The sequence below is a fragment of the Heterocephalus glaber genome, unplaced genomic scaffold (assembly GCF_053883595.1).
Source record: "Heterocephalus glaber isolate CG9 unplaced genomic scaffold, H.glaber_assembly_v1.0 deba00000122, whole genome shotgun sequence".
Taxonomy (NCBI): domain Eukaryota; kingdom Metazoa; phylum Chordata; class Mammalia; order Rodentia; family Bathyergidae; genus Heterocephalus; species Heterocephalus glaber.
In genome coordinates, this window is record NW_028258138.1 from 79,765,700 (window position 1) to 79,786,821 (window position 21,122).

A 21,122-nucleotide genomic window follows, 5' to 3' on the forward strand; every position below is an offset into this window, starting at 1 on the left:
CAGATCTCATTTATATATGGAAAGTAAAATTGGTGAACTCAATGGTGGTTATTAGGGATTAGAGGAGATGTCAGGGAAATGTTAGATATACAAAATGTCAGTCACATAGGATCAAGAGATCTATTATACCATATGGTGACTCTAGGTAAAAATAATGTATTTTATCCTTCAAAATTTCTAAAAGAAGTCACTTTAAGTGTTCTCAATACAAAAACATGATAACTATGGGAACTCATTTTTGCTAATTAGCTTTATGTATTCTTCAATGTATACATATTTCAAAATATCATATTTACATGACAAATATCTGTGTTTACCTGCCATTGAAAAACATGAATCGATTTTAAAAATCAATTCCATAGAACACTGATATTCAACAAAAATCTAAGCTCAGTTTTCAGCTACTTTAAAGTTATCTTCTAAATACATTAATATTTAAGGGGGAGAAGTTAATTTTAGTAACATATGAACTTACTCCATACTAGTTTAGAGAGAAAAAACATAACCTATGCACTTCAGCTTCAGCAATATATTTTTTTTCTTTTCTTTTGGTACCCGGGATCAAACTCAGGACCTTGCAGGACCAAGGCAGGTGGCAGCACTGAGCTAAATCCCCCGTCCCTCAGCAATATTTTTCTAAGGAATGAGGAACTAAAACACTGTGACTTTTAGCCTTACTGTTTCAAGCAATATTATGCATTTCATGTCAGTGACCATAATTATGTTACGAAAAGCAGCTAAAGAGCCAATGAAAGTCATTCCTTGTAGTCATTAGACCCTTCACCATCATTAACTTTCTCTTTCTTAAAAAGTGTTAAAAAAATTATTCTTTGCTATTTGAAAATTATTTAAAGCAAGCTAGAAAACAACAAATAGTATATGCAAATAAGACATCCAATGAAAAGACATACTACTTTACTTAAGAAACCCTAAAAGATTCATAAAATGCAATCAGAAATTCTGAAAGTTAAAAATACAAAGTTAATACAAACTCAAACTGGTAATAATGTTTTTTATTTAATCCCCCGGAAAGTTTTGCATATGCTACTAAGAAGTCACATTCACAGATTTAATTTTTGAAGGTTCACCAGCAGTCTTTGCAATACCAAGACATAAAGGACTTTATACAAATACTACTGCAAAGATCAGTGGAAAAGATGGACTTTTGCTCCATTCAATGGGTCTTCACCAAGGTATCTGAAAGGCTGAACAAAAGTCATAAGTAGAAGGATGTTATTTTTCTGTTTATATACATTATAAATAGATGAATGCATTATACTGTAATATACACACACACATAAAATGTGTACTACCCATTGTGAGCAGAAAACCAGAAATGCAATATTTTTTATAATTTAGTGTACACAAGAATCACTTTTATACTATGGAACCATGCTGGAATTAATAAAGGCCATTTTTATATGTTTCTGAAGTAGTTATGAAGTAGTGATTTTTTTAAAGAAAAAAGTAGCTTAGTCTTTGTCATATCAGAAAGTATTCAAATGTTTCCATTGTAAAACAAAAATTCATAGTACTCATTTCATAAAGCTGTTAGAATTATATATGCATATATATACATATACATATATATAGTGTCTAGTATAATTTGTAGACATAAACAATTTTATTTATTAAGTCTAGTCAATAACATAATCATATAAGTGGAATCACATTACATGTTTATGGCGAACATTTCCTTTTTAGTTGGCTAAATCATAATTTTTCAGACACTATTCCATTAACTGACATTCACTTTGTTTCCAATATTTTTGTCATTACTAACCGCATTGCAAAAATAAAGCCTTAAATGGATGTCCTTATTTTAATTGTATGAAAAAATTTTCAGGATTAGAATTATTGGGTCAAAGGATCTGTGAGGCTTTTTATTATTATTATTATGTCACAATATACTAGATTATTTCTCCAAGGGCCATTACATCTCTTTCAGTAGCAGTGATTGAAATAAACTTTGTATTCCCATCAACAACAAATGTTATCTATTTTAAAATTTAGAGAGACTCATCTATACAAAGTGATATGGCAATTTTAGCTATAATTTGAATTCTCCAGACATATTGATGAATTTGCATATTTAAAATGTTTGTCATTTGACTTCTTTTTATGCAAATATTCTTTCCATAACTTTTTTCAATTATGCGTTGAATATTGTTTACACACATATAAAAGGTACACATATATTAAAGTTTTTCATGCTATATGCATTTTATAAGAATAAATATAACTAACTGCATTTTATAGATTTTAATTTATAACATTTTAATTGTTTTGCTTAAATTCTTTTATTGGTACATTTTAGGTATATAATACATTTACATTTACAATGTTTTGTTGTTGTTTGCACTGTTGGAGACCAAATATACATTTCATATACTTATTTTTCTTGAAACTGGTTATTGAACCCAGGGCCTTCCAAATGAGCTATATTCCCAGCCCTTTTCAAAATTTTTATTTTGAGACAGAGTCTCATTTAGTCACTAAATTGCTCAGGGTGTGCTCAAACTTATGATCCTCCTGCCTCAGCCTCCCAGAGTGCTGGGATTACAGGCAAGCAACAGCAGCTGGATTACATTTTATATAATTTTAAGAGTTCCAGCTTTAACCGTTTGTGTCAGACTATTTCTTATATGTCATATGTAATATTTCTACAATGACAAATTACTTTTCTATTATTTCTAGTTATCTAGTCCTTCTTTATCTGTTTTTAAAAATAGAAAATACGCCAATTAATTTCACCAAATTTTCATTTTGTTATGCAGCTTAACAAATTTTTCACCATTTTCAGTTTTTCAACTTTTTTCTTTTGTTATACTTTCATCGTAAATATATTCTATATGTGCTTTTGAATTGTAAAAAATATATTCTCATTTCTGCTGTGGGCAGAATCTGTGATACACTGTTTCCACGGAGGCTCTATCTTTCCATCATTTGTAAGGTAATAACTTTAAAATATTTATTCACTTGTTACCCAGTTTTTTCTTAGGGCCTGGATGTACCACGGTTATTGCTCAGCATAAATATGTAATTTATAAAAGGATGAGTCACATTTGGCAAAAGCTGTTATATATTCTGACTATGGGTATGCACTTATAAACACACATATGCACAGGAAAACAAACATGAAAATGCATTCTTTGTATTGCAAGAGAGGCCAAAGGAATGCACCTGTTTTGACCAATAACAAATGTATTCCCGTCACTTACCTCACTGGGATACAGATTCCCATTTTCATCACTGTGCCTCAGAGAAGCTTCCTTATCTATTCGAAAAACAGAATGTTATTTAGACACTGAAATTAGTCCAACATTAAAGCCATGAAAGCTCCAGTGGCTTTCATGGGAGGAAGAATATAATTACTGGGCAATACAGCACACCTTTCCTCAAGTGCCTGAGAATCTAGTGCCTGAGCATCTAGAAAGACTTCCTCCAACAAGGAAGGCAAGCAGGTGCAATGTAAGGCACAGAAAGTCTTTTCTGGCCCTTAAATATGTTTCTCAAAGTTGCAGAAGCTATTGCCAAACCCTTTGGACTGAACGATACTGGCTCCTCTCACACACCAAGATGTCTTGGTGCAGTAAGAACCACAAGCACTGGGCTGTTTCTCCCAACCCCAACAGTTATGATGCCTAGACGGACTCAGTGAATTGGCACAAGATGGAGGTTCAAGGACAGAAAAGGGAGCACTGTGGGATGAGGGAGCATCTCGGTATTGCTGGGTCCTCTTGGAATAAAGATATGGAACATTCAAGCTCTCACATTTTCCGGAACAAAACATCAAGCTCAGGAAGAAACCAAAACTGTGAAGAAAGTTTTAGGTTGGAGGATATGAGACAGTAGAACTGTAGGCTGAACACATCTAGAGAGCTGATGTCCAACAGGAGCACTGTAGCAATACCTTGTGCACCAGATTCCTACTGAGTTGACTTTACCTGTTCTTGTGCCCCAGATCCATGTGAGTCAAGGAATATTGTAATTTGCTTCACAATTAGTGGCATTTTCCCACCTATGTGTATCCCATAACATCATGTTGTGTACCTTAAGTACACACAATAATTCTCCCAAAACAAAGAAAATGTAAAGTGTCACCTTGACATTCTTTTTTTTTTTTTTTTGGTACCGGGGATCGAACTCAGGTCCTTGCGCTTGCGCAGCAGGCGAAGAAACTTCTGAGCTAAATCCCCAGCCCAATTTGATATTCTTTTAGAAGAATCATTTCTGTTTTTATAAAGTGAGGTCCCAGTCATAATATTCTCCTGTATGGTCATTGGTACCGGTCAGAAATAAGCATGGGCCTGTTAAGCTAGAGGCCTCCATAGGGTTGCAATATATTTTGTTCTCTGAAAATAATTTTCAGTTCATTATGGCCTTTCCCCCTTGCATGAATTATAAACCTCTTATCACAGGTTTTGGATCATGTCCTACTGTTCATTAAAGTAGAATATTCAGCCTTGGCTGCAGGCACCAGTCTGAGCCTCCCGGGTATCAGTTTTCGAAGAATCCACTGACCGAAAGAGGTTGGAAGGTCCAGATCATTCACCTTCAGATTAAATTTCATCTCTTCTTATCTGATGTGGTGGAAACAAATGTTCTCCTCCTGAGAAAACTGACAACAGAGGTCCTGGGTTATGGATCAGCAGACCATTCCGTATAACCTTCCCTCCTCTCTGTGTGCCTTAGCAGTGCAAAGGTACCCAATCTTTATCCATCCTGTCCTTTCCCTGCTTTTCCCTTAGAATGCTGCACACTTGCATGAAATAGGCACAAGGTTAAGTCACCCCTGGTGTCACCATGTAACAATCACCTTTCCCACATGAAAACAACTAGTTCTTCATAAAGCACTGGAAGGCTTTCTGAATCTTTCCAAAACTATTTACTTTTTCTTCCATCTCCCTGTAAAGTGCTTTTCATCTTTCATCTCAACTGTTTCAAAATGCCATTCCTGGCTTTCTTATATCCTATTGTCAAAAGAGCTCCCTACATTTAAGCTAGCCTGGCCATCTTACTTGCCTCCTTGGTACTTTAATGACTGTGAGTCACCTTCCCAGTGAATATAAATGCTTCATAATCTGTCCTTCCTTTGCCAGCAGCTTCTGTCTTTAGACTTAACTTTCACTGCAGAGCAACAAACATGCTGTCCTTTCTTATGTCTGTCCTTCTCTCTCCCTACAGTGCACTTCGCTCACTTCTTTGAACTCCTATCTTAGCACCTGCTTCCTGTTCATTTGAAACTTGAAGCTATTTCTGTTGTTGATTTGTTTTTCTCCGAAGAAAACCCTTATGCTGTAGAAACAGAAAGACCACAATTTGTCTCTGACCTGTAAGCCTCCGTATCTGTCTCTTTTTCAAAATCCATGTGAGGAATCTGATAAGGGCCAACAGAATGATTCCAAAGATCACAGAACCTGAGAGCCTTGTGCTCTAAGAAAAAGGAAGCTTCAAGAGAGATGATGATGTCTGAGATGAATGATCCGGAGCCTAGTTATTAAATATCTCTTTCTTCAGGTACAGGACCCCAAGTAAATCTAAGTCCTCAGGACTCCTTTGGACCCAAACTCTCTGCACAAGAAGGGTACAGCTAACTGGTCCTGAACTCCTGAGCCCCACACTGTACCTGGTGCTGGTGGTGATTCTGATGTTCCTGTATGAGAGAAGAGAAAGAGATGGAATCCGGGAGCCACAGAGTAAATATTTCTCATGCTTTTGGATAGAAACAGCAGGCGGTGTCCCCACTGCACCCCCTGCCCTCCGTCCTGGCTTTACAGGACACACTGCAGTGCCCACCCTCTTCTGCAGCCAGTTGGTCTAAGCTCCTGGGTTCCTGCCACTGACCTGGGAGGCACCGCACTGCAGCATCTTCCTTGTCCCCACAGTCACTGTACCCCCATCATCCTTCGGGGCAGTTCCACAGGGAAGACTCATTTCCTCTGTGCTTCACCTGGCTGAGCCACACAGGTCCAGTCCCCCGAACGAACGCTACCTCTTTCAGTGCCATCACTATTTGCCCAGCTACCTGCAGACCTCCTGCGCATCGCCCAGGTCCCAGGAGTCCTTGCACACTGAGCCCCGGGAGCCGCCGTGCCAGACCTCCATGCGGCCTTATCTTGTCTGAAAAATCAGAGACACCTGGATTATTTCTAAGACTGAGGCTTCTGTAAGACTACAGGAGAAGATTTAAAACCGTTTTCGAACTCTGTTTAAAACCTTTATTTCATGTGCACAAGTTTTCAGAGGTTATGTTGTTTACAAAATTTACCTTCAGTGAAAGTGCTTGTCCTTTTAGTAAACTCAGTGTATTTCATAAGAATCATGTATAAGAATCATAGTGAAAAACAGAAAATGTCAAAAGAACAAAATTAACATTGTAATTGTGAAGTAGCCATTTTCCCAGACAACTTACTGAATGGGGAATATTATTTGCCAGCTACTCCTCCAAGGACCAACATCTGGAATACATAAAGAACTCATAAAAGCCTAAATACCTCAAATTTTAAAACCCAATAACAATGGGCATCAAAGTGAATAGACACTTCTTACAGGAAGAAATGAAATCAGCTAATATATGAAGGTTCAATGTCAGTGGGTATTTGGGAGATGCAAATTAAAACATTTTACATTATATACCAATAAAATTAATTAAAAAAAACAAACAACACTAAGATTCCATTTCACTTCATCAAGAAATCAACCAATAACAAATGCTGGCAAAGTTGTGGGGAGAAAGGAAACCTTCCCCACTGTTGGTGGGAGTATAAACTGAGGTGATCACTATGGAAATCGGTATGAATATTTCTTAAAAATCTAAAAATAGAAATTCCATTTGACCCAGCTATTCCTCTTCTTGGTATCTTCCCAAAAAGTGAAAAATATCATACAACAGTGATGTATGTATACCCATGTTTATAGCAGCACAATTTATAATACCTAAATCTTGTAAGCAGTCCATATTCTCAACAGACAAATGGATCAAGAAAATGTGCTTATAAACAATGAAGTACTACTCTGCCACAAAGAAGGATAACCTTGAAGCATCTGCAGGAAAATGGATGCACCTTGAGATCAGTGTTAAGTGAAATAAATCAGACACACAAGCTTGAGCTGCACGATTGTACTTATATTTAAAAGTTAATAAATAAATATGAAATAGATAATAGGAAAAGGGAAAGAGGAAGAAAAGGTTATTGTATTCTAAATATATTTCTGCTGTCAATTCCTAGTTTCACTCCAATATTGAGAACTCCCTTTGCAGGATTTCCATTTCTTTGGATATCTTAAGGTCTTCATTGTTGCTATGAGCACGATCTATTCAGATGAATATTTCTCATGATTTTGAGAGGATTGCGTGCTCTCTGTGCTTTGCATACAGTGTGATGCTCAACTTGAGGCAAGATGTTGCTGATTTTGACTCCCATTGCAGATCTTTGTACCTTCTTCAACTATCAGTTTCAGAGGGAGATGCTTTGAAGTTTTCAGGGATATTTGTGGATCTATGATTTTTACCTTCAGTTTCATGTTTTTGCCTTATATGGTTGGGTGCTTTGTTTAGTAGAATATGTATTAACAACTGTGGGTTCTTGTTGAACTGCCTTTTATATCATTATATATATAATCACTGTAGTCTGTTTTGAGGTACGAGTGGAATAGTGTCAAATTAACACACTTTCAGGACATTTTATTGAGTCACTGGTAAACACGTGTGTCTATATAACTTTCTCTTTTATGTGTGTTTTATGTTTACCTTATATTTGTTGTGTTTTTTGAAATATTTGTACACTTTTAAATTGATATATACAAGCAATTTATTAAAAAATAGACAAGAGCCGGGGAAAATGCCACGTACATTCACAGTTTAAGGAAGTGTAGAACTGGAAAATACTGCAGGGTTGAATTTTTAGCTGCTTATTTTCTTATATCAATGTCGTAAGATAATATCTGAATATTATTTGCTAAGATTTGGTAATAGTTGAATATTCAATACATTATGCAGGTAGAATAGAGATCACGCAGAGTTCACCCATCCTGCTGAATAAGTTCTAACAAGGTAAACTGTTGTGGGAATAGGAAAATAAAGCCTAAGGTTCTTTCTCTGAAAGGGACCTAGGACTGCAGAGTGGGATCCTGTGGGACCAGTGAACATCCACCATCACATGTGACCCAGGTCTCCTCAGCGGGGCTGGCCAGTCTCCGCCTCCACGGAGAGGATGTGCACTGCCACAGTGTGTCAGGCCCTGCTGGGCTTCGCACCTCGTCCAACCACATCGGCCTGGCTGGTGTTTTGCCTGGCAATGCAGGTTTGAGTGTTCCGTTGTTTCCAGAGCCAAGCTGCTTGCACGCGACCCCCACCGTGGCCAGGGACCTGGCACTGCTGCCAACGCTGCCCTAGACTCCACTGTAAAACACTTCCAGACATCCGGCACAGGCCCCTCTGCTGCTTTCCCCTGTGAGCCTCAGAGACATAAACTCTGAGGTGAAATACAGTGTTAGTAGTTTGACACCTCTTGAGATCTGGAAGAATCCTTCCCTTTACTCTGAGTTAGAAGGGCTTTAAAAATAGACATCGCTTGACAATCACTGGTATGTGTTTAGTAACTTCTGGATGATATAGTTGATCTTAGTGAAATATAGTATTTATGCTATGCATACCTTCTGATTTTCTAGTCTTGGATTTCTTTTTGTACTTTGAGTCTTTTTTACAACGCTGTCAGTGATGTTTTCCTGATCCAATTAAAACCTCAGAGATTTTCTTTAATTACACAGTTTGGACTTTATCACTAACATTGTAATTTTAGCTTCAGTGATCTTTGCTCTTGTTTGTTTTTAATTGATACATAGAAGTTGTATGTGTTTTAGGGGTAGAGTGTGATATTTCAATACATGTGTACATGTTTTGTGAGCAAAGCAAAGTGTTACCACGTGTTTCACTTCTGTGTTTCTTATTTTTGACAAAAGTCTTTGATTTTAAAAATTTAGTGAGACACAGGTACTGAAACCAATATTCCATGTACAGTCTTAAAATGAAATACAATAAGTCCTCCACTTACAAACACTTGGGCTGAGAACTTTCACAGATATGAAAGGACCTTGCATTACCTTACATTTGTAGAAGCGAACAAATCATGGCTGTAGCTCACATGTCTGCTCAACACCATAACAGTTGTGCTGCTGTGTGCTTACTGAACAGTGTAATAGTGTAAGTGGTTCAGTAGAGTCAGGGACTTTACTGTATTTGTCTGGTTTTTTTTATGCTTTACATTGTATATTTGTGTCAAAGGTATATGAGTACTTTTATCAGACTTATGAAAGAATCCAACTTACAAATGTTCTCCCAGAAAGAAACTTGTCAGTTGGAGTCTTAGTGCATTTCCTTTTCTGAAACTTCAGATTTTATGTGCATGTCCTATACCAGATTTATGTCATTAACTAGGAATCAGCCATTCTGGCTGCAAAAGTGATAGTCATGGTATTGTTTTCCTCTATATATTACAACTGAGGATATTTCTCTATTTCACACTAGCTTCTAAAGTTTGTCATGTATACAAGGCAAGAGCAGTGACCTCTTAAGATAGTTCTTGCAGCTATGAGAATAGAGTCTCGTTTATCTCACGGAACAGCTACTTAGACATGATGATTATATGTCTCCATAGAATGATGCATGGAATATATTTCTTTTTGATCCTTTTAACCTACTTTAATATTATTTTTATTAAGTGTTAGCCTGTAATTCTTATTAAATATCCAGTTCTATATCTACTCATACAACAATTTTATTATTAAAATCTTCATGATATCCAAGCCCATTTCTGGATTTTGCTCTTTATAATGTTACACTACCTTGCCAATGAAGCAGCACTAACTTGTCAAACTCAGACTTCTGGAATCTTAACTCTGGCAATTATCTCCTTGAATATGATTTTCAGGGAAATCTTTTGAATTACTGTAATTTCATTCACTACCCTCTGTCCCACCTCAGTCTTTTTTTATGTAATTGTGACCAGGCTTATGTGCAAACTGTACCTGAGCAGATAACTCCTGCATCTTCTTTATGCCTGAAATTATGCTGACCCCAGCCATGGGAATGGCACTTCCAGATATGGGCTTCTTTTCGATTGCAGTTGACCTCATCCAGCCAGACAGGTCCTGTTCCCCAAAATGAGCAGAACCAGCATCATCGATAGCCACTCCACAGCCCAGCTGTCTGCACACTACATGGGCATCACCCAGTCCCCAGCTGCCATCACAGATGGTGCACCAAAATCCCTCATGGTGGACCTCCACTTTCCCAGCACAGGGGCCTGGTCTATCTACCAAGCAAGTGTGACTGCTTCCTGGAAAAAGAAACAAAATACTAATGAAAACATTCTTAAAGATTGAGATCATTTTCAAGGTTGGCCACTGTTTCTCACCTAGGCAGGCAATGGCACTTTCTAGTGGACTGGTAGAGCTGGTTGGCATCAGAGATGATGAATTCCATGGCAATAATCTCTGGGACTGGTTTCCTGCAGACACCAAATTGGTCCATCATATACTATGCAAAAGGTTAGGGTGAAGAATGGGCCTCAGATGGATGTGACACAGATGAGTTGAGGACAAACATGGCTTTCAGGAGAGGGGAAGGTGGATGGGTCAACCAGGCAGAGGGTAAAGCAGGTGCTCTGAGAAGAGCTTGGGCCACAGTGAGCACCCAATACCAATGAGGTTCATGAAAACAAAGTGTTCCTTTTCTAACAAGGCAAGGGAGGTCACTATTCTGGCACAGGCCTCATCACCCTCAAAATGAATGATTCCCTGTTATATTTGTCAACTGGAGGCACACCTGGTTGTAAAGCACACCACCATAGGAGGGACTCATCACAGGCGGTCCTTCATCCTCTTACCTGAGCAGATGACAGAGGCCATCTGCCCTTCGGAACACAGCGATGCACCCAGAGCAGTCACAGGACAGACTCCCATGTGCCCCTCAGTCCCAGTGCAGTGGAATGTGCCTCCAGGCCTGGCCATGTCCTCTGCCCAGATCTGTCTTTTCCCTTCCCCAAAGCGAGCTCCCCCTAGGATGGAGATGGCTGAGCCGCACTGAAGTTCTCTGCACAAGACACAGCTTCGAGAGAAGTCGGAATCACAGACGGAGCCCCACCTGTCCCTGTGCTTCACTTCAACACGACCAGAGCAGGGAATGTCCCCGTCGACCAGCCTGGGCTCCCTGTGGACTCTGCATAGAGTTTGAAAAAGGAGATTCTAAAGGGGCAAAAGTAGACATTCCAGGTAGGAAGTTCACAGAAAGTTTTGTGAGAAATGATATGTGGTAAAGGTAATAGAATGAAGTTAATAGCTCCACCACAATTTAGTTAGTAGAAATCACAGATTAAATATATATATACATACTAACTATAGCAATATGTCATCTCCCCAAAACTATGATTAATTTAGTTGTATTTTAAACACAGAAAAGATGGAGTACTGGATATATGCAAAATATGCCCTGGTAGTCTAAATGGTCAACTTTGATGAACAGTTGTGGGAATTCAGAGTTTTGGAATAAACAACAGTGTAGATTATCATTAATATGGTAAGAAACACTGAGGTAGTAGGAGATTTAAAAATAAAAAGCATTGAGTTAAGATTGAATATATGACAATTGAAGTCTGATTCAGTCAAGCAAAAGAAGTCAATAAGCAAACAATTATATATGCAATTAGGAATCTTGGAGGAGAAATCTAGAATTGAGATAAAGTCTAAAAGTGTAATGAATTATTCAGTTGTTTGCTGCTTTGACATCCATTGTGCATATGAGATTTTGTCATACCAGAAGATTTCAGTCACCCTTGACACTTCCAGCTCTTCACCTGCTCCTAATTCCTCAAGGTAGTTGATCCAGACGTCTACTTCATCCAGCCACCTTCTGGCAACTGCATTCATTTGGGTTGGCTAGATGAGCCTATTTGACTGCTCCTATTGATCCCTATACCCTCCATGGACAACCCAGATGGGTGATGGGTACAGTGGCCACCTTTCAGTACAGCATGACCACAGAGCTCACACCTGCCTCTTCTGAACTTACCAATCATAACTGCCCAAGGGAAACGTGTCCAGGAAAAGCCTTAACCCAGGGAAGGATTTGGCCCTCAAATCCTTCTTTTCCCCAACCACTGAGTGAGAGTATGTCAGACAGCTCCCCCTTTTTCCTATTGTATCTGTCTTCTTCTCTCTGGAATATGTGAGAAATATACCACTTTTGTTATTTTTCATGTTGTATTGTACTGACTCTCGTGTGTCTTGTCTGTCCAATGTACCTGAACCTAACTCTGGTTCTGCCAGTGTTCTCCTGGAAATGGCTATCTTGGCAGGAATAAACCAGATGGTTTAGAAAAGAACCATAGGGGCTTCAGCCAATATAGACAACTTTTCTGTGAGAGACACTTGGTCATGAGTCAGACAGGCACTCAGCTGTCTGCCAGGGTAAAGCAGTATCCAGCTCAAAGGACCATGTAATCACCCACAACCACCTTCCTGCAGGGGAGTGGGGCAGGGCTGCAGTACAGCCACTGTTCTGAGAAAGCTGATAGAGGAATATCACAATGAGGTTTTGTAATGTAGTTGGAAGTAAAAAATATAGAAGTCAAAGAGTTCACCTACAAGAAGAGTCTAAGTAATGATTGACATCAACGAAACTGCAATATGGACAGGATGAGAGGGGGAAAGTTTTCAGGAGAAAGAAAGTAGGAATGATCAGATATATGAGAAAAATCCCAAAGGGTAAGTCCCCATAGCTACACAAAGAAATATTAGAAAGAGTGCAATGGAAGACCCTGAATCACCTCGCTGCAGACAGGCCAGCCACCTAATTCCACACTACAAAGACGCAGAGGACACCAAGACCACCAGACCAAGGTACTAAGTCCCACTGTTCCCGGCCCAGAGGTAGGGGCTTCTGAGCCATCATCCCACTGCTCCTGGTCCAGAGAAAGGGGCTTCCCAGTCACCATCCCTCCTGCTGCTCCCAGTCCAGAGGAAAGGGCTTTGGACCACCTTCTGTCCCAATGCTCCTGGCCCAGAGGAAGGGTCTTCCGGGCCACCATCACTCCCACGGATCCCAGCCCAGAAGGAGGGGCTTCTGAGCCACCATCCCACTGCTCCTGGTCCAGAGGAAGGGGTTTCCCGGCCACCATCCCTCTGGCTGCTCCCAGCCCACAGGAAAGGGCTTTTGGGTCACCATCCCTACTGCTGCTCCTGGCCCCTGTCCCACCTCAACCAGCTCAGAGGACGTAATCCGTGCAGGTGCTAACAGTCCCCTGCCCCAGTCGAAATGAGAAAACACATAAATAAGTCTCAAAACCAGACTTCCAGATCACCTACAGCAACCCCAAAGGGAAATGAGATGGAACCCTCTGATAACCACCTGGACCCACTGAACTGGCAACAAAAGGGGATCTGGAAAAAATGAAATCAGAAATAATTTCTCAGATAATAGGAGAAATTGTGCCCCTAGTGCAAGACATGATTAATAAATCTAGAGAGGAGCTGAGGAACATGATGGAATCCCAACATAAGAAACGAATGGAATCCATAAAACAGATGCAAATAGATTTCCAGGACATGAAAAACTCCGCTGAAAGTCTACACAGCAGAATGAGCCAATGTGAGGACAGAATTTCAGACAGAAGATACGATTGCAATTAGTGACCAGGAAAAGAAAAATTGCTTCAAAATTATAAGGGACCATGAGAAATCAATCCAGCAGCTGCTAGATGATGCAAAAAAGAATAACATAAGGCTGATTGGGCTCAATGAAGAAACAGGAGAGAGTGCAGATGACATAAAAAATCTCTTCACAGAAATAATGGCAGAAAACTTCCCAAGCAGGGGAAAAGAGCTTGACATACAGATAAGTGAGGCATATAGGACTCCAAATAGCCTTGATAAGAAAAAACCACACATAGTCATATAATTGTTAAGATTCCAGAAACACAACAGAAGAACAAAGTTCTCCAAGCAGTCAGAGAAAAGAAACAAATCACATACAAAGGAAAGCCCATCAGAATCACAGCAGACTTCTCAACACAAACCATCAAGGCAAGAAGAGCTTGGAGTGACATATTCCAAGCCCTAAAGCAAAACAGCCTCCAACCCAGATTGATGTACCCTGCAAAACTATCTTTCAAAATGGATGGAGAAATAAGATACTTTCATGACAAAGAACACCTTAGGAACTTCGTGAATACCAAAACAGCACTCCAAAGAATTTTACACAATAGTCTAGGAACAGACATCGAGGATCACAACCCCAGGAAGCAAAGCAGAATCAACCCATCTGGCATGACAAGAAATTAAATGGAAAGAGGGAGAACACAACAAAAAGAAAACGTCATGGCGATGACAAGTCAATACATTTCAGTTATAACCATCAATGTTAATGGTCTCAATTCACCAATCAAAAGAAATAGACTGGCAGAATGGGTCAAGAAGCAAAATCCAACAATATGCTGCATACAAGAAACACACTTCATTCAAAAGGAAACTCATAGACTGAAAGTTAAAGGGTGGAAAATAATACTGCATGTGACAGGAACCTCAAGAAAAGCAGGAGTAGCTATCCTCTTGGCAGATCAAGTAGATTTCAAACCAACACTGATTAAGAGAGACGAAGGACACTACATCCTTGTAAAGGGAAGAATCCAAGAGGAAGAGATGACAATTATAAATATCTATGCACCAAACACTAGTGCACCCAACTGTATTAAACAAATACTAACAGACATGAAAAGCCATATATGCACTAATACAATTGTACTGGGGGACCTCAACACCCCACTGTCACAAATAGATCAACTAGACTAACAATAAGTAATGAAATACTAGAACTCAATCCAACTCTTGAACAAGTGAACTTAACAGATGTTTACAGAGTCTTCCACCCCACAAAATCAGAATACACATTCTTCTCAGCTGCACATGGGTCATTCTCCAAAATAGACCACATACTCACACATAGAACATAAGTAAGTGCAAAGGAATTGAAGTTATCCCCTGTATATTATCAGACCACAGTGCGATGAGATTGGTGATCAACAGCAAAAGAAACTCAAAAACTTTCATAAACATGTGGAAATTGAACAACACACTTCTGAAAAACCAATGGGTCACAGAGGAAATTAGAGAAGAAATCAGACAGTCCCTTCAATTAAATGACAATGATAATACAACATATTGGAATCTATGGGACACAATGAAAGCAGTCTTGCGAGGGAAATTCATAGCAGTGAATACGCATATTAGGAAAACAGAACGAGCCCAATTAAACAACCTGATGCTGAACCTCAAGCTTCTAGAAAAAGAAGAGCAGGACAACCCCAAAGCTCATACAAGGGAGGAAATTATAAAGATCAGAGTAGAAATCAATGCAATGCAGACTAAGAGAATGATACAAAAATCAATAAAGCCAAGAGTTGGTTCTTCAAAAGAATCAACAAAATTGACAAACCTTTAGCCAACCTTACCAGAAAAAGGAAAGAAAAGGCCCAAAACCATGCAATTTGAATGAAAAGGGTGAAATTACAATAGACCCAGCAGAAATCCAGAGGATCATCAATACCTACTTCCAGAACCCATATGCCAATAAGATGGACAACACAGAAGAAATGGACAGATTCCTAGATACATATGAATTACCAAAGTTGAATGAAGAAGACCTAAAAATTCTGAACAACCCAATATCAACCAATGAAACTAAAAACGTAATTAAAACCTTATCACCTAAGAAAAGCCCGGGCCCTGATGGCTTCACTGCTGAATTCTACAAGACATTTAGAGAGGAACTGCTGCCACTACTGTTTAAACTCTTCAATGAAATTGAAAGGGAAGCAATACTCCCAAATTCATTCCTGGAAGCAAGTATCACCTTGATCCCCAAAGCAGAGAAAGACCCAACCTAAAAGGAGAACTATATGCCAATCTCATTAATGAACATAGATGCAAAAATCCTTAATAAGATACTGGAAAATAGAATGCAGATCATCAAGAAGATCATACACCCTGATCAAGTGGGATTCATCCCAGGGATGCAGGGATCGTTCAACATATGCAAAGCAATGTAATACACTATATCAATAGAGCCAAGGACAAAAACCATGTGATTATTTCTATAGATGCAGAAAAAGTATTTGACAAAATCTAACATGCATTTATGAGAAAAACCCTACAAAAAATTGGAATAGATGGTCTCCACCTCAAACTGATAGACGCCATCTATGAAAAACCAATAGCCAATATCATACTAAATGGTCAAAAACTGAAATCCTTCACACTAAAATCAGGAACAAGACAAGGATGTCTACTATCACCACTCTTGTTCAATATAGTTCCAGAAACAGCCATGGCAATTAGACAAGAGAAAGAAATAAAAGGAATACAGACAAGAAATGAAGAAGTCAAATTGTCATTATTTGCAGATGACATGATACTCTATATAGAAGACCCCAAGAACTCCACCAAAAGTCTTCTAGACTTAATAACCAAATTCAGCCAAATACCTGGTTGCAAGATCAACACAGAAAAATCAATAGCTTTCCTCTCCACCAGTGACAGACTCACTGAGAGAGAAATAGGGCAAATAATTCCTTTCACAATAGCATCCAAAAAACTGAAATACCTAGGAACCATCCTAATGAAAGAAATCAAAAACCTCTTCTCTGAAAACTATAGCACTCTGAAAAGAGAGACTGAAGATGATATCAGAAAATGGACAGACATCCCCTGCTCCTGGGTAGGAAGGATTAATATAGTGAAATGGTCATACTTCCAAAACTGCTATATAGATTTAATGCAATTCCAATTGAAATCCCGGCAGCATACTGCATAGACCTTGAGAAAACAATCCAAAAATTCATTTGGAGCAAGAAGAGACCCAGAATAGCAAAAGCAATTCTAGGTAACAGAGACATGGCTGGGGCTACCACAATCCCCAACCTGCAACTATACTACAAAGCTACTGTGATAAAAACAGCATGATACTGGCAAAGAAACAGACTTGAGGACCAGTGGAACAGATTAGAAGATGCAGAAACAACACCACACACTCAGTCATCTCATCTTCAACAAAGGAGCCAAACACCCTCACTGGAGGAAAGATAGCCTCTTTAATAAACGGTGCTGGAAAAATTGGGCTTCAACTTGCCAAAGATTAAAACTAGACCTATATCACCATGCACTAAACTAAAATCAAAGTGGATTAAAGAGCTAAATATTCAAATAGAAACTCTGAACCAGTTGGAACAGAGGTTAGGTAGAACCCTTGAAGACATCGGTGTAGGAAACGATTTTATGAACAAAACCTCAGTTGTCCGTGAACTAGCACAAGCAAACAACAAATGGGATCTCTCCTTATTAAAAAGCTTCTGCACAGCAAGAGAAACCACCAGCAGTGTGAAGAGACAACACACAAGGTGGGAAAAAGTCTTTACCTGCTCTTCCTCAGACAAAGGTCTACTATCTCGAATCTATAAAGAACTTAAAAAGATCAGACCTCCCAAATTTAAAGACTCAATCCAAAAATGGGCATCTGATACAAACAGACATTTCTCAGACAAAGAAGTAGAAATATCTAATAAATACATGAAAAGATGTTCAGCGTCACTGGTCATTCGAGAGATGCAAATGAAAACAATGCTGAGATTCCACCTCACTCCAGAAAGAATGGCTGCTATCATGAAATCAACCAATATCAAATGCTGGAGGGCTGTGGGGAAAGAGGAACCCTGCTCCACTGCTGGTGGGAGTGTAGACTGGTGCAAGCACTGTGGAAATCAGTATGGAGATACCTCAAAGAACTAGGACTGGAAGTCCCATTTGACCCCACTAGTCCACTGCTGGGGATCTTCCCCAAAGAATTAAAAGAATCATACCACAGTGATATATGTGCACCCATGTTCATAGCAGTGCAGATTGTGATAGCTAAAACTTGGAAACAGCCCAAATGCTGTCAACTGGAGACTGGATGAAGAAAATGTGGTTTTTTTAATAAAATGGAGTACTACTCAGCCATAAAAAATGAGAAATTAGAGACATTTATAGCTAAGTGGATGCACATTGAGGCGATACTCTTAAGTAAAATAAATAGGACACACATGTGTAAATACTGAATAGTTTCTCTGGTGTGAGAAACTGAAAGTGTAAATAAGGACTAAATGTATAATAGGTAATGTGAAATAGGAAGAAAAGGGGCAAAGGGGAGGGGGAAGTGGGAGGGGTAGGGGAAAGGAAAGAGGGGAATGGAATTAATATGAGAAAATGGAAAAATAGGAACAAGATCTTTGTAAATAGGGAGGACTGGAGGGGTTGAAGGGAGGGCTGGACAAGGGTGAAAAATAAGAACCAAGAGAGACTATGTAAAGGTGCAAATTTCCCATGGTGAATGTCATTATATTGTATACCTAAAATGTACCAATGATTAGAATGAATAATGGATAATGTAAAATAGGAAGAAAAGGTCCAAAGGGGTAGGGGTAGTGGGAGGGGCAGGGGAAAGGAAAGAAGGGAAAGGAAAAAATGATGAGAAATGGAAAAAATGGAAATAAAATCTTTGTAACTAGGGAAGGGTGGAGGGGGTGAAGGGAGGGCTAGAAATGGGGAAAACAAAAAACCAAGATGCATTATATAAAGATACAATTCCCAATGAGAAATGTAATTGCGTTGTATGCCTACAATGTACTAATAAAAGAATTTAATACCCCCCCAAAAAAAGAATTATGCAGTTATTTCAACCCACGATGACCTTTGACATTTTTGCCTGAGATTTTATTTTCTCAGTTGGATGAGAACCTGTCCAGTGCAAGTGGTTAGTCCTCTGCTGACTTGTCCAAATGAGCAATGGTCACATTTTACATTTTTTGGCAGTGTCGTGGTGGCTGTGATGTCTCTTTTGTATTTTGTGTGGATCTTAAGAGAGCATCCACTGTACTCACGGCAAACAGAAATTGTGTATGGAAGCTACTTAAGATGAAAAAAGAAGGGAAATGGCAAAGACTATTATGACACATCACTACCTTGTCACTGGATCTTCACTGGTCACATTACAGAAAATGGTGTTCATCCAAGAACAAGGATCATTGTGCCCACTGAGGAGTGATGCTGGGCCACAGCCACCCTGGGGAATTAAGATAGGAACCTCTAGCAAAAGTGACTTAAAGCAGTAGACAACTTTTGTGGGGTCTCCTTTAGAAAAGAGGGCGAAGAATTTATCATAGTTCTTCATAAAAATGGTAGTCAGTATCATAGTGTAGATTAGTAATGCAAAGGTACTTCATCAAAGAAAGTTCCAGTAGTGAGTTACATGGTTTGAATGTGTCATCCAAAATTCATGTGTTGGAAACTTCATTCCCCATGGCATTATTAAGAAGTGTGGTCTAAAAAAGGAAAAATGGAGCCCAGCAATGAGGAGCAGAGCTGCCCCCACCATCAAAGTGGTGAATTTTCTGGGCGAATGTACCACTGCCCCCAGCACCCAGGAGCAGAGCTGAAACCGAGCACCAAGGAGGTGAACATTCCAGGCCACTGTACCACCACCCCCAGCACCGAGGTGGTGAGCCAAACAGGCACCAGCTGCACCCCCACACTGTGGTTAAAATGAGAAGACACGTAAACAAGTGTCGAAACCAGACTTCCAGAACACCTAAAGCAACCCCAAAGGGAAAGAGATGGGATACTCTGATACTCAACCACCTGGATTTACTGAACGGGCAAAAAAGAGGATCTGAAAAAAATGAAAACAGATATGATTTCTCAGATAACAGCAGAGATTGTGCCCATAGTGAAAGAGATGATCAACAAATCTAGAGAGGACACAGATTTAAAAAAAATTGAGGAGCTGAGGAACATGAAGAAATGTCAACATAGGAAACAAATGGAATCCATAAAACAGGTGCAAACATTTCCAGGAGATTAAAAACTCCACTGAAAATTTATTTAGCAGAATGAGCCAATGTGAGGACAGAATTTCAGATATAGAAGATAGGATTGCAGTTCCTGACCAGGAAAAGAAAAAAATTTTAGAAAATAGTAAGGGACCAAGAGAAATCAATCCAGCAACCGCTAGATGATGAAAAGAAGAATAACATAAGACTGATCAGAGTCAATGAAGAACGGAAGAGAGTGCAGATGATGTAAAAAAAAACCTGTGCATAGAAGTGATGGCAGAAAACTTCCCAAGCAGGGGAAAGGAACTTGACATACAGATAAGTGAGGTATATAGGACACCAACTAGCGTTGATCAAAAAAAAAAAAACTACACAAAGGCATACAAGAACTAAAATTCTAGAAACCCAACAGAAGAAAATTCTACAAGCAGTTAGAGAAAAGAAACAAATCAAATACAAAGGAAAGCCCATCAGAATCCCAGCAGACTTCTCAATACAAACCCTCAAGGCAAGACGAGCTTGGAGTGATGTATTTCAATCCCAAAAGGAAAACAGACTGCAACACAGATTGATGTACCCTACAAAACTGTCTTTCAAAATTGATGGAGAAATAAGACATTTTCATGACAAAGAGCACCTGAGGAACTTCATGAATACCAAACCAGCACTCCAAAAATTTTAGACAATATCCTAGGAAAAGACAACGAGGCTCGCAACCCTAGAATCCATCAGGCATGACAAGAAATTAAACACAAGGGGGGAGAATCCAACAAAAAGAAAAATTCTTGGAATTGATAATACATATCAGTTGTAACCATCAATGTTAATGGTCTGAATTCATCATCGGAAAGAAAAAGACTGGCCGAATGGGTCAAGAAGTAAGATCCAACAATATGTTCCATACAGGAAACATACTTAATTCAAAAAGAAACTCATAGACTGAAAGTTAAAGAGTGGAAAACAATACTCCAAGCAACAGGAATCCCCCCAAAAAACAGGAGTAGCTGTCCTATTTGCAGATCAAGTGCATTCCAAACCAACACTGATTAAGAGAGACAAAGAAGTATAGTACATCCTTGTAAAGGGAACAATCCAAGAGGAAGAGATGACAATCCTAAACATATACGCACCAGACACTAGTGCACTCAACTGTAAAAAATAAATACCAATGGACATGAAAAATCAAATGAGTACTAACATAAT

The 21,122-nt window shown here is 39.1% G+C and overlaps 1 long non-coding RNA gene and 1 pseudogene across 1 annotated transcript; both read right to left on the reverse strand.

The window, feature by feature from the left end:
• Positions 1-998: 998 nt before the first annotated feature.
• On the reverse strand, positions 999-5,220 carry LOC147830517 (uncharacterized). The gene is made up of 4 exons (XR_015453480.1): positions 5,056-5,220; positions 4,525-4,621; positions 3,222-3,277; positions 999-1,205 (listed from the first exon to the last, which is right to left on the reverse strand). It is a non-coding gene; the product is annotated as an uncharacterized LOC147830517 (long non-coding RNA).
• A 320-nt stretch (positions 5,221-5,540) lies between these two features.
• LOC147830518 (scavenger receptor cysteine-rich type 1 protein M130-like) overlaps positions 5,541-21,122 on the reverse strand; it is a 37,031-nt pseudogene continuing 21,449 nt past the window's right edge.